This window comes from Odontomachus brunneus, unplaced genomic scaffold, assembly GCF_010583005.1.
Source record: "Odontomachus brunneus isolate Ranch 3 - 2012 unplaced genomic scaffold, Obru_v1 Obru_scaffold_116, whole genome shotgun sequence".
Classification (NCBI taxonomy): domain Eukaryota; kingdom Metazoa; phylum Arthropoda; class Insecta; order Hymenoptera; family Formicidae; genus Odontomachus; species Odontomachus brunneus.
Window position 1 is genome coordinate 809,324 of NW_022639566.1, and position 11,435 is coordinate 820,758.

Genomic DNA, 11,435 nt, shown 5'->3' on the forward strand with positions numbered 1-11,435 from the left:
ATATATATATATATATATATATATATATATATATATATATATATATTATCACACAAACCCAAGGTAGCACATACACGTATTAGAAACGTTTCTTAAAAATATCTATAGTTTCAGAACCATAAAGCACCAATAAGAAACGTTTTAACAAGAACTTGTCTGAAATTTGTCCTTATTTATGAATCGTTTATAAAACGTTTATAAAATCGTTTCTTCAACGATTTTTTTTTCGCAAAAATAATGTTTCAACTAACATTTTTTGAATGGACATTTTTACTCATGAAAAACGTTCCAGAAACGTTATGAAACGTTTTGGAAACAGTTATGAAAGATTTGGTTCTAACGTTTATAAAACAATTTTAAAACGTGTGTGTGCTACCTGGTGTAAAATTATTTTTATTTTATGTGCAATTATATAGAGGCTGAATTGATACTGTATATAGAGTAATAGCTCAATGAAAAATAAGTATAAATACAAAATTAGCAGTTTTAGTTAACAATGTAATATTTAATTACAATGTATGTTACAAACACAGCCGATAAATCAGATAATTAATCGTTGATATATTATAACGATCAATAAAGTCTCTTACGAATAAAAATTATTTGTATTTAATGTATGAATTCATGAATATATGTATAAATATATGTATGAATCTATTATATCGTTACATATATTCTTGTTTATATCCCATTTTGAATGTTACAAACGGATTATACATCATATATCAATATATGATAAATATCGACTTTAAGAGAGGCAGCTCCAATGATCTTGACCTTGACATATGTTGTAGAGGTCACCCTCCTGAGTAACTCTCAGAAGGTTTTAGGCGGCGCTTGTTGTTCGTTAAAAAATTATTAACAAAAGAAATTGAATATAATTGAGTATAATTTTGTTATAATTGAGCATAAAATGAGTATAATTTTTGGACACTGTATATACAAAAACATAGAATTTGTAAACTAGGAAGGTGTCAGCCGTACGCACGTACACACACACACACACACGGCTTCCGAATTTTCAACATGCATTTGTATAAATTTCTCAACATAACACACTTACAATGTAACATACTATATTGATGAATTGGTATGACAGAAATATATATACTTAATGTATTCTGTGTTGATATTAATGTGCCTTTTTTTATGAATAACGTTTTAAGAAACAATGTGCGCCATTTAAAACCTTTTGAATGTTACTCAGGGTAGTAGCAGCCCAGTAAGCCAAATATCATTACTACAACATTATTATAATGATATTCAGTAACATGTAATGTTTTCAAGTATGTCATATTTAACATTGTATACAACATCATTATGAACAAACTTTGACACCGATTTAGAAGTTTCGGTAATGTTGAATTCACATATGTCATATTGTTGTAATTAATGTTATGCTAATGTTTTTAGAACATTCTGTGATAACGTTCCTCGAATAATGTTAAATAAATGTTTTCGTAACGTCAAATTCACATCCCAGGTAACACAAACACGTTTCAGAAATGTTTTTTTACGGCTCAGGTAGCCGTGATAAGGACGTGAATTGTAATGTAAAAAAAAAAAACACATCTTGCGGAAACGATTGTTGTAACTAATGAACTTATGTTGATTTTAACTGTGAAATTTAGTTCCTTTATTTAATTTCTCACTATTTTCCCACTTGAAAATGTATTCAGTATTGGTCGGATACGAACTCGAGAGAGAACCTTAGACATCTCCAGGTTCCTAGTCTACTACCTTGGCTGCTGCGCTATTTCTTTAATTGTTACTAAGTGTTTTTTATTATCCCCATATACAGCCCTTATAGAAATATCATACTAAGAATCATTGATAATTACTTATTATCCAGTATTTTTAATACTGAAAATAAGTAATTATCAATGATTCTTAGTATGATATTTCTATAAGGGAGCCAAGGCATTAATTATAATTTTCTTATAATATTATTTAGGACAACAACAAAAATTAACTATTTATAGTTATAATATTTTATATAATAAAAGAGAAGTTAGAGATACATATATAAAATATTTATGTAAAATATGTTTACCTTAATTAAAAATATTTCGATAAAGTTTATCGAAAAAATAAAACTCTTGACTGTAGAAACGTTAAACACTTTTCTTAAGTTATTATTTCATAAACGTTTCTGTCTAAACGTTTCTTATTAGTGCTTTCTCATTATAAAACATACGTATAAAATACGTATATGAACATGTGTTATCTGGGAACAACGTTTTAAACATGTTAAATTAATATTTCTTGTTTATTTGTTAACAATATTCCAAAAATATGTTTTGAAATGTTTTTAAAACATCTCTTTAATGTTTGAAATGTAATATTATTAAGCAATGTTTTAAAAATGTTTATTTAAGAATATTATAAAGAAACATTACAAAAGTATACATAACATCAACGTTTTAGAAAGTTGATTTAATGTTTCTTGCTTACTGGGAGGTACCTTCCTAGCCTACAAATTCTGTTTTTGTATATACGTTGTCCAAAAATTACATTCATTTTATGCAACTTATTTTGTTAATAACTTTTTAACAAATAACGAGCGACGGCTAAAACCTTTTGCTTGTCATTCAGGAGGGTGACCTCTACAATGTATGTCAAAGTCAAGGTCATTGGAGCTGCCTTTCCTAAAGTCGATATTTACTAAAAATTTATAGAGAACGATAGAATAAAAATAACCATTTTCTATCGTTTTGAATATAGATTTTAGTTTGAATGAATTTAGTTTGAATGATTTTAGTTAGAATAAATTTACAAAATCCATATTCAAAACGATAGAAAATGGTTATTTTTATTCTATCGTCCTCTATAAATTTTTTTTTTACCAAGGATATATCTTTTTTCTTTCTCACACATACACAAACTTTTTTCTCGCTCTCATTGCAAAAATAGTCACGCGTTCGAGCGAGCTGTGCTGCGACGACATCTAATAACATCCTTTGTAAAAAAAAGTTTATAGAGAACGATAAAATAAAATAATCATTTTCTATCGTTTTGAATATGGATTTTGGTTCGTGAATTTAGAAAATGTAAATAGTATTCTATCGTATACAATAGAATAAAATAGATAGTAATAGAATTTCTATCGTTAGTTTCCTATAGAATATAAAATCGTGTATAACCAGATAAAATACGATAGGATTTATATTTGAATCGCTCTTGCGAGCGAGAACGATACAGCTTAAAGAAAACGATTCAAATTGATAGCGCTATCAATATTACCTATACAGCACAGAACGTTGAAAAAACCTTGATGAGATGTTGCAACGTTGAAAATAAAAGTGTGGATGTTTTTTCTACATGGAATTTATGTTGATTTTTCAACATTGATTACAAGATATTGCTACAATATTGAATATATATTGAACAAAAAGTACAATTTTTTGCAATAATATTTGAGGACCATTGAAAATTATATTATTAATAATATTAGAGAAAAATTTGTTATTATATAATAATAATAATAAAATAAATTATTATTAAATTTTATTATATTAATATATATGTATTATACATATTATATTACAATATACAATAATCATATATATTTTTCTTATTTTTTTTATTTATATGTAAAATTGAAATTTGTTTAAACAATTTTGCGCAAAAACCCTGAATATTCTTTCATTTCATAATATTCTCTATTATATATGCCGATATTCATAGTCCGATCTTATATTTAAGATCATTTTAAGTACTGTCTTCAGATGTCATAAACCAATCACAGAGCCGTATTCGCATCTTAAGACGATTACTTAAGACGATTACTTAAGACGATCTTGAAATAAGATTCGACTATGAATACCGGCCATAGTCCAATCTTATTTCCAGGGGCTCGATTCTCTAACTAGTTGCGTATACGTAAGTTTTACTGCGCAGGTTTAATCATATCATAAAATAGCTGCGCAGTAAAATTTATGGCTCCTGCACACAGGACGCGTTAATGCTTGTCGGCGGAAGTTCGCGCGATAGCCAATCAATATGCTGCTTTCCGTAATAACCTTCTAGCTCTTACGGAAAAACAACATATTGATTGACTGTCACGCGAACTTCCGCCGCGCGGCATTACCGCGTCCTGTGTGCAGAAGCCATTACGTATACGCAACTAGTTAGAGAATCGAGCCCAAGACCATCTTAAATAATAGAGATGCGAATACAGCTCTGTGATTGGTTCATGACATCTTAAGACAATACTTACGATGATCTTAAATATAAGATCGGACTATGAATATCGGCCATAGAGTCTGACCTCACACAGGAGAAATGTCCCGAATACATCATAGGCCGGTATTCATAATCAGATCTTATATTTAAAACCGTCTTAAGTTTATCTTCAGATAATGTATGGATTATTTCATTGGCTACAGACTATCTGAAGATAAACTTAAGCAGTCTTAAATATAAGACCCGACTTTGAATACCGGTCATAGTGATATCTTGAAGATATCGCTTATGGCTCCTGCACATAGGACGCGGCAACGCTTTCCGCGCGGCGGAAGTTCGCGCAACCAATCAATATATTGTTTTTCCGTGAGAGTTATAAGGTTTTTACGGAAAGCAGCATATTGATTGGCTGTCGCACGAACTTCTGCCGCGCGGTAAGTGTTGCCGCGTCCTATGTATGGGCAGGAGCCATTATCCCAAATATATCTTTAAGATATCCCTATGATATATTTTGGATGTCTTTGCTGTGTGGGATGCAAGTTGTATTGATAACAAAAAATGCATAAAAACATTAAACTGGAAGGAATGGTCGAAGTCATTTTGCAAATAACTACATAAACTTTACTTTAGATATTAAATAAAACAGGTAAGCGAATCAACGCGTGTATTTGTTAGGTACGTTATAATATACTGTGAACACTGTAAGTATACGTTTTATAAGTATAAATTGTAAGAACATCGTTGGAGTCATTGGAATCACCGCGTGCCGTTCGATCGTTAGGTTCGTAAGGATCGTTAGGATCGTAAGGGATCTAACCACTCTGACCGAATCTAAAATAAGCACAAATTCAAGATTTTTTTAAAAATTAACTACTGCGTAGGATTAATTTAAATTTTAGAAGTATAAAATACAATATTTAAACTGCAAATTTATAAATTTTTAAAGAGATTGAACTAAAAAATATGGCTGCAGAACAATTTCCGCGAAGCTTCTTTGCCGTAGCGAGATCAGACGGGTAGAATATTTCCGGAGAAGAGGGTGGTCTGAAATCAAAAAGCAAAATATTTTCTTATTAAGAAATATAATAGTTATCGTGTTGCGTTGGGATTTTCTTTTTTTTTTTAATTGTGGAAAGAGCATCGATTTAAAAAAAAATTTTTTTTATCTTAAAATACGAACTTAAAATATTTATTATAAAAAAATAAATTGACATATCGAAAAAACCGTATACAACACGATAGAGAATCTTCTTAAGAATATTCCTGCCAGACATGAAGTCAACCAGTTGGACTATTAGTTTCGGAGAAAATTTTCCACCCGCCTTGAAAAACATGGTTTCGAGAAAAACGCAAAAGAAGATTCGAAATGATTTTTTTATATAATAAAATGGTCTTACCTCTAATCTGCTACGTCAGCATCATAAAGTTCGCCTTCAACTTCTGAAAGCTTTGTTTCTGCTTCCTTCAGCAAAGCCCTACGCCTTTTTGTCGAGCTTCTTTTGTGGCTGCTTGCGCTCGAATTTCCGCAGTGGCGATGCGCGCTTCATCAATTTCTTGGCACGTTTCATTATTTCGATGTTCTATTTTTAGTCCCATAATTTGCATCATTAGAAGAACATTTTTTAAACCGTCATTGAAAACACTTATAGCAATATATGATGCTATTTCAACAATTTTTATGCCATTATTTTCAACTTTTGGAGCCATTTTCTAAATTATTGAATTCAAGCTTTCATTATTGCTTTGTGTAAAGCCTCCTTCACATCGTTCCAACAAATTGTTTGAGTTATCTTCGTATACTGGTTTAATTGCATTTTCGATGTCTTTTGAAAGAGATGTTTTGTGTACATAATCTTTCAAGGTCCCGTTGGCTTTCGCTTTTTGCCAATAACACCAGGAATCTGCTCCCACAGAACAATTATGGTGTTGAGGTTGTTGATCAGTAGAAACTTTATGAAAAAATGTCGTCTATATAGCTTTTTTCATTTCTTCTTTGCTGTGAGAATTATTTCTGATGGCAAGGCCGTAATAAATGGTTAGCTCATTTATTAACTTTAGAGTTAATTTTCCTCTATCGCCAAGGTCTGGTTGTTGGCTTTTTTATATTTCTTAATTGCGTTCCCATTCTCTTCTGGACGTGACCGATACATTTTTTTTTTATTACACTTTCCTTTCCGTACGGTTCTGAATCAATGACTCCCTTGTAAGTTTTACTGTCTCCATCACCGATGTAATAAGAGTACTTTGCAAAATATTTTCCTTGTGATGTTAGAAACATTTCGGTTATCGTATCGACCTCCATTTTCCCGGTTGATCCCTCGTGGTTAGCAATTAGCCGTGTGAGTTGTTATCCAAATATCATTCCGTTTTGTCCAATATTTTTTTTCAATAAGTACAAGCTTTACAAAAAGATGATTTAATAATAACATCTAAAACTTGTCCCGGATAAAAACTTATCAAATTTGAAACTCCAAAAAGTGATGAAAAACCACGTTTTTGCCAAGTGCCGTCTCCAGAAACTCCCAGATAGCCAAATCTGCTCGAGCAAATTTTGCCCAACACTTGACTACAAATTTTGCTGTCAAAATGTCATCAAATTGGATCTGTTAAATCAAAGGTTGTTGGCAAATTGATGCCAAATACCGAGTAAGGTTTGTGCGGCGCAGTTTGACGTCAAATTGATGCCAAATACCGAACAAAGCTTGGTGAAATCTAACGCCAAATTGACGCCAAATACCGACCAAGGTTTGTGCGGCGCAGTTTGGCGCCAAACTTTGCCCGATATTTGGCGACAATTTGGCGTCAGATTTTGTCATCAAGCTTTACTAACAAAACCCAAGCATATTGCGGACGCAGATGGCATCGGATTTTTGCCGTCAAGTTTTGGTTATATTTGGTGTCAATTTGGCAACAATTTGATACCAAATTGTTTGCTGGGCTGTTAATCCTGAGCCCTTTTTTTTTGTTCTGTTAATTCTTTTTCTTTTTTCACTGCATTATTCATTAACCTCTCACAAACGGCTTCCGCAGCACAGTGAATGTTGTTTACCACTTTGTCGTAAAAAGATCTGTATATAGGTTTTGGCAAGTCCATTATCCCACAAAACTTTGTAAATCCTGTAAAACCGATCCCTAAGAGTCGAAATGCAAAAAACGATTCGCCGGTTTATATCGTAAGCTTTGTCGTCTATGAGACTAGAGTTCACATTACTTGATTCACAGGAGTCACATTCAAATCATTAATTTAAATCCTAATCCACGAATACTCGCTTCTTCAAAATGGACGTTGCCATTACATGATTTACATTGAACGACACATTACTAATTGCAGAAAAAACGGTCACAAAATTTAAAATATGGTATCCAAAAATTGCATCAATGAAGACGTCAATATTTTCAGCGATCTTCAGTTTCTTCGCAGAGGTACTTGTATGTGCTTCTTCTTGTTCCATTTCGAATCTATTAAGTGATCGATGTTTCCTTTTAGAACTACAATACCCAGATAGCATAGGACATCCATAGGACATCCATTTCATGTCCATTTTACGTTCGTATGTCCAGGGATATAAAGTGGACGTCCACAGGACATCCGATTTTGAACATGAAACGGATATCCTCATCAGTATATCTTATGGATTTTTGATATATGTCCAAGATGAAACAAAATTCAGAATATGTTAGAGAACGATTTTATATATGTTTTAATAGTTTACCCAGATAGCACACAATATTTATAATAAAGATTCATAAATATTTATTTTGAATTATTTTTTTAAAAATATATAAATATTTTATAAATATTTATATACATAAAAAAAGTATCAAAATTTTATTCAAAATATTATTAAAATATAGGCTAAATATTTTATACAATAATTATAGTAAACAAAAAATAAATATTTGTAGCAATATTTTGTAAATATTTGTATAAATATTATATATGAAAAAAATTAATGTAATTATTTATAATCATTAAATTAATGAAGAAATTAGAAAATAAAAATTTAAATTAGTAATGTATATTGAAAAAATTCTTTAAATCAAAGAAATATATTTTGTTAAATATAATTTCTTAACTTAAAAAATATTTGTTAAATTTGTAATAAACATAAAGCAGTATTTTTTTAAATTTGTAAAATAATCTGTCAAATTATGAATTTCTAGAAAAAAAATTATCTCCTTACAAGAAGAAAATTTTTTAAATATAAAAATTGTGTTTAAATAAATATTTGCTTGTTTTAAAGTAAATAAAGTACAAATAAATCATAATAAATCGTTATAAATCTAAATAAATTATTTTCTAATATTAAAAGTATCTTTTTGGATTTCAAATTAAAGTTTCTTTTATCAGAAAACAATTTACAAAATGATTTGTTTGTATTTCATTGACTTTTAAAACAAATAATTTTTTTTTAAATATACTTTTTACATACTTTTTAAACATACATTTTACATTTAGAAGGATCTATTCTCTTCTTTTAAATAAATAATTTGTTTTCGTACACATGGATACAATATATGTATACAATACAAAGCGTCTCTCAGTCAAAGTGACAGTGGCGCAGTTAATAAGCTGAACGACTCAAGAATCAGAGGTCTCAGCAATGATAAGCAAATTTTCAAAGTACAATTTAACTTAAATTAAGTAGCGTGTGAAACAATATAAAGTGAAAACTAAAATCATATATATTTTAAAAATTTAAGAGGAGTTTAGGAAAAAAGAAAAAAGTATATAATTGTATATATTTTAATAAATATGTTTATAATACTTATGATAAATATTTATGATCTCTATTGAAGCTAAGATCATAAAAATATTTATGAAATATTTTGATAAATATTTATAAAAAATTCAAATAAATCCTATAAATATTTTGTGCTGTCTGGGTATATATGTTTCATTCTTTTAATTTACAAATTACAAAATTATCTTGTAAATTACAAATCCGGTTGCTACTTTTATATATTCATTGAACGTCCATCGGATATCCTGTGGACATGTTGAGGACTTTAGCATGTCCTCCAATTTCATTAATGGATATTCCACAAACGTTCATTGAATGTCTGAATGACGTAAAACGGTTTATGGATATCCTCAATATCCTTAAAGGACATCTTATGGATATCCATAGGATATCCATGTGTTGTCTGGATATAGTATCTTGACTTTTGAAGCTTTTGTATCCTTTTCGATCTAAATACGTCGGCAACGACATTTTCGTAACTGTTTATGTCCAAAGATACGTTCCACAAGACAGCTTACAAAAGACTAAACACATTTCTCCAACGGACAGCGTCTCTGAGAGTTTGAATCTTAGTTTAAAATGTCTACACTAGAGTCTCTACAAACCATTCAATAGCTCAGAATAAAAGATGTGAGAGGTCTGCAAGCCTTGAGTGTGAATAGTTGTGTTAGCAGTCAGCTCTGAGTTTTAGACTATAGCTTGTACTTATAATTTTCCTTTTCGTATTTTTCCCCTTGAGTCGGCGTCAACTTTCCCTGCCTCCGAACATAACAACAGGCAAGCCTCATTTAACCTTAGAAAATAGAAAAGCGTAGTGAACAGGAGGGGGGTCCGGAATCTTCCCGGGCTCCCGAGATATTCTCAAGTGCAACGTATGAAAACTACGAACCTGAAGTTTTAGACGAACGAATGGTGACAGAAGATCTTGTTTCGATACGAGTGTTATAATCGCGAATAGTATCAGCGCTTTCGAAATACTTCTCGAGGAATCGTTTCGATTGCGCCACAACAAGGAAGCGGATGTGCAAGTGCTGCGATAAGCACTACTTTGCACATTCCGCATTTAGGACCTCAATTCCAAACGCATTAAACCATTACCAAATATGGTAATGTTCTTGTCGTCAGGCACCCCCTCCGACAAGCCTAAAACAATATTATAAAAGAGCGGAGAAGACCGCCCGCGTCAGACTTAACACCTCGGTCTCTCGCCGCGACATACGCGACCAACGCGCGGTTCGCACATTACTAATAAGAATCGGAAGTAATAATTAAATACGTTCGAATACTATTACCAATAAAAGCCTTTATATTTAAATCAAAAGGAAATGACTACAATTTATTACTACTTATCAACACACCGCCACACACCCAGCCGCGCCTGTGTCACCGATCTCGAACTCTTTCTCGCGTCCCGGCAACACGGGGCACGACAATTTGGTGGTAGCGGTGGGATCGGTGTCCGCCGGGCCAGGAATTACCTGTGAACAGAAAGTGAATTACGGGTGAGAAAAGGGTGGTGTAAGTGACGAAGAAAGAAAAAATTCAAAAGAGAAATCATCGGAGCTAACTTGTGGACGTCGGAGATACGTCTACTCGAAAAAAACGCTACCGGTTATCTCAAAAAAGAGCGAAAAACTACAAGACCGAGAAGAAACAACTACTCCGTAAATACATTATACAAGTCTACAAAAACAAAAAGAAGAAAAAATTTGGAGAGAGCTCAACAAGTCATTGAGAGCCCTCCGAGACAACACACTGGGACCACAAGGCTAACGGAGACGGCAGAGGACAGCGGAAATCGGTGAAAGTTGAGCTGCAGCGTAATCAAGACGACCGTCGGAGCTACGGCCTACGATACTCGTTGTCAGCGACACCGGAGCCTACGGCGAATGCACCAGCGGCGACCGCGACCTGCCCAACGCCACTGACCCAGTAACGAGCGACGACTTGCCGACTCAACCAAAACACGATGAACTACAGAAGAGCAGCGACAACGTTATTGTAAGTCGAGAAACTATTGTAACCTAAGCGATTAGGTTTATGCGAGCGAACACGTAATCGCCGAACGTGAATTCCCTTTCGGCGAGATAGATCATAGCATACTACCGAACGTGCAAGTTACAGACGACACCCGACGTACAAGACGCCGCGCATATTTACCCTCACACAGTACTATTAGCGACGTCTCGCAAAGAGGAGATTTCTCCTTAACTTCTTACGATAATAGTGTATTCGATCCATTTGACGAAATGGCCATCGGGCAACGCGACGAAACCCTACACGCGGCGGAGAACGGAAGAGATCAGGAAATCTCTCGCCCCCGCGGGCCTCTATTACGAGAGGATCCGTTGAGCGACGTAAACGATCCTCAACCAGGATTTAATAGAATTCGACGCGACGTTGACCTATATAATAATGCTAACGAGCAGTTATTAGCGCATATAGAGGAATTGCACGATACTATACATACGAATGCAGCTCTACTAACCAACTCTCGCATAGACG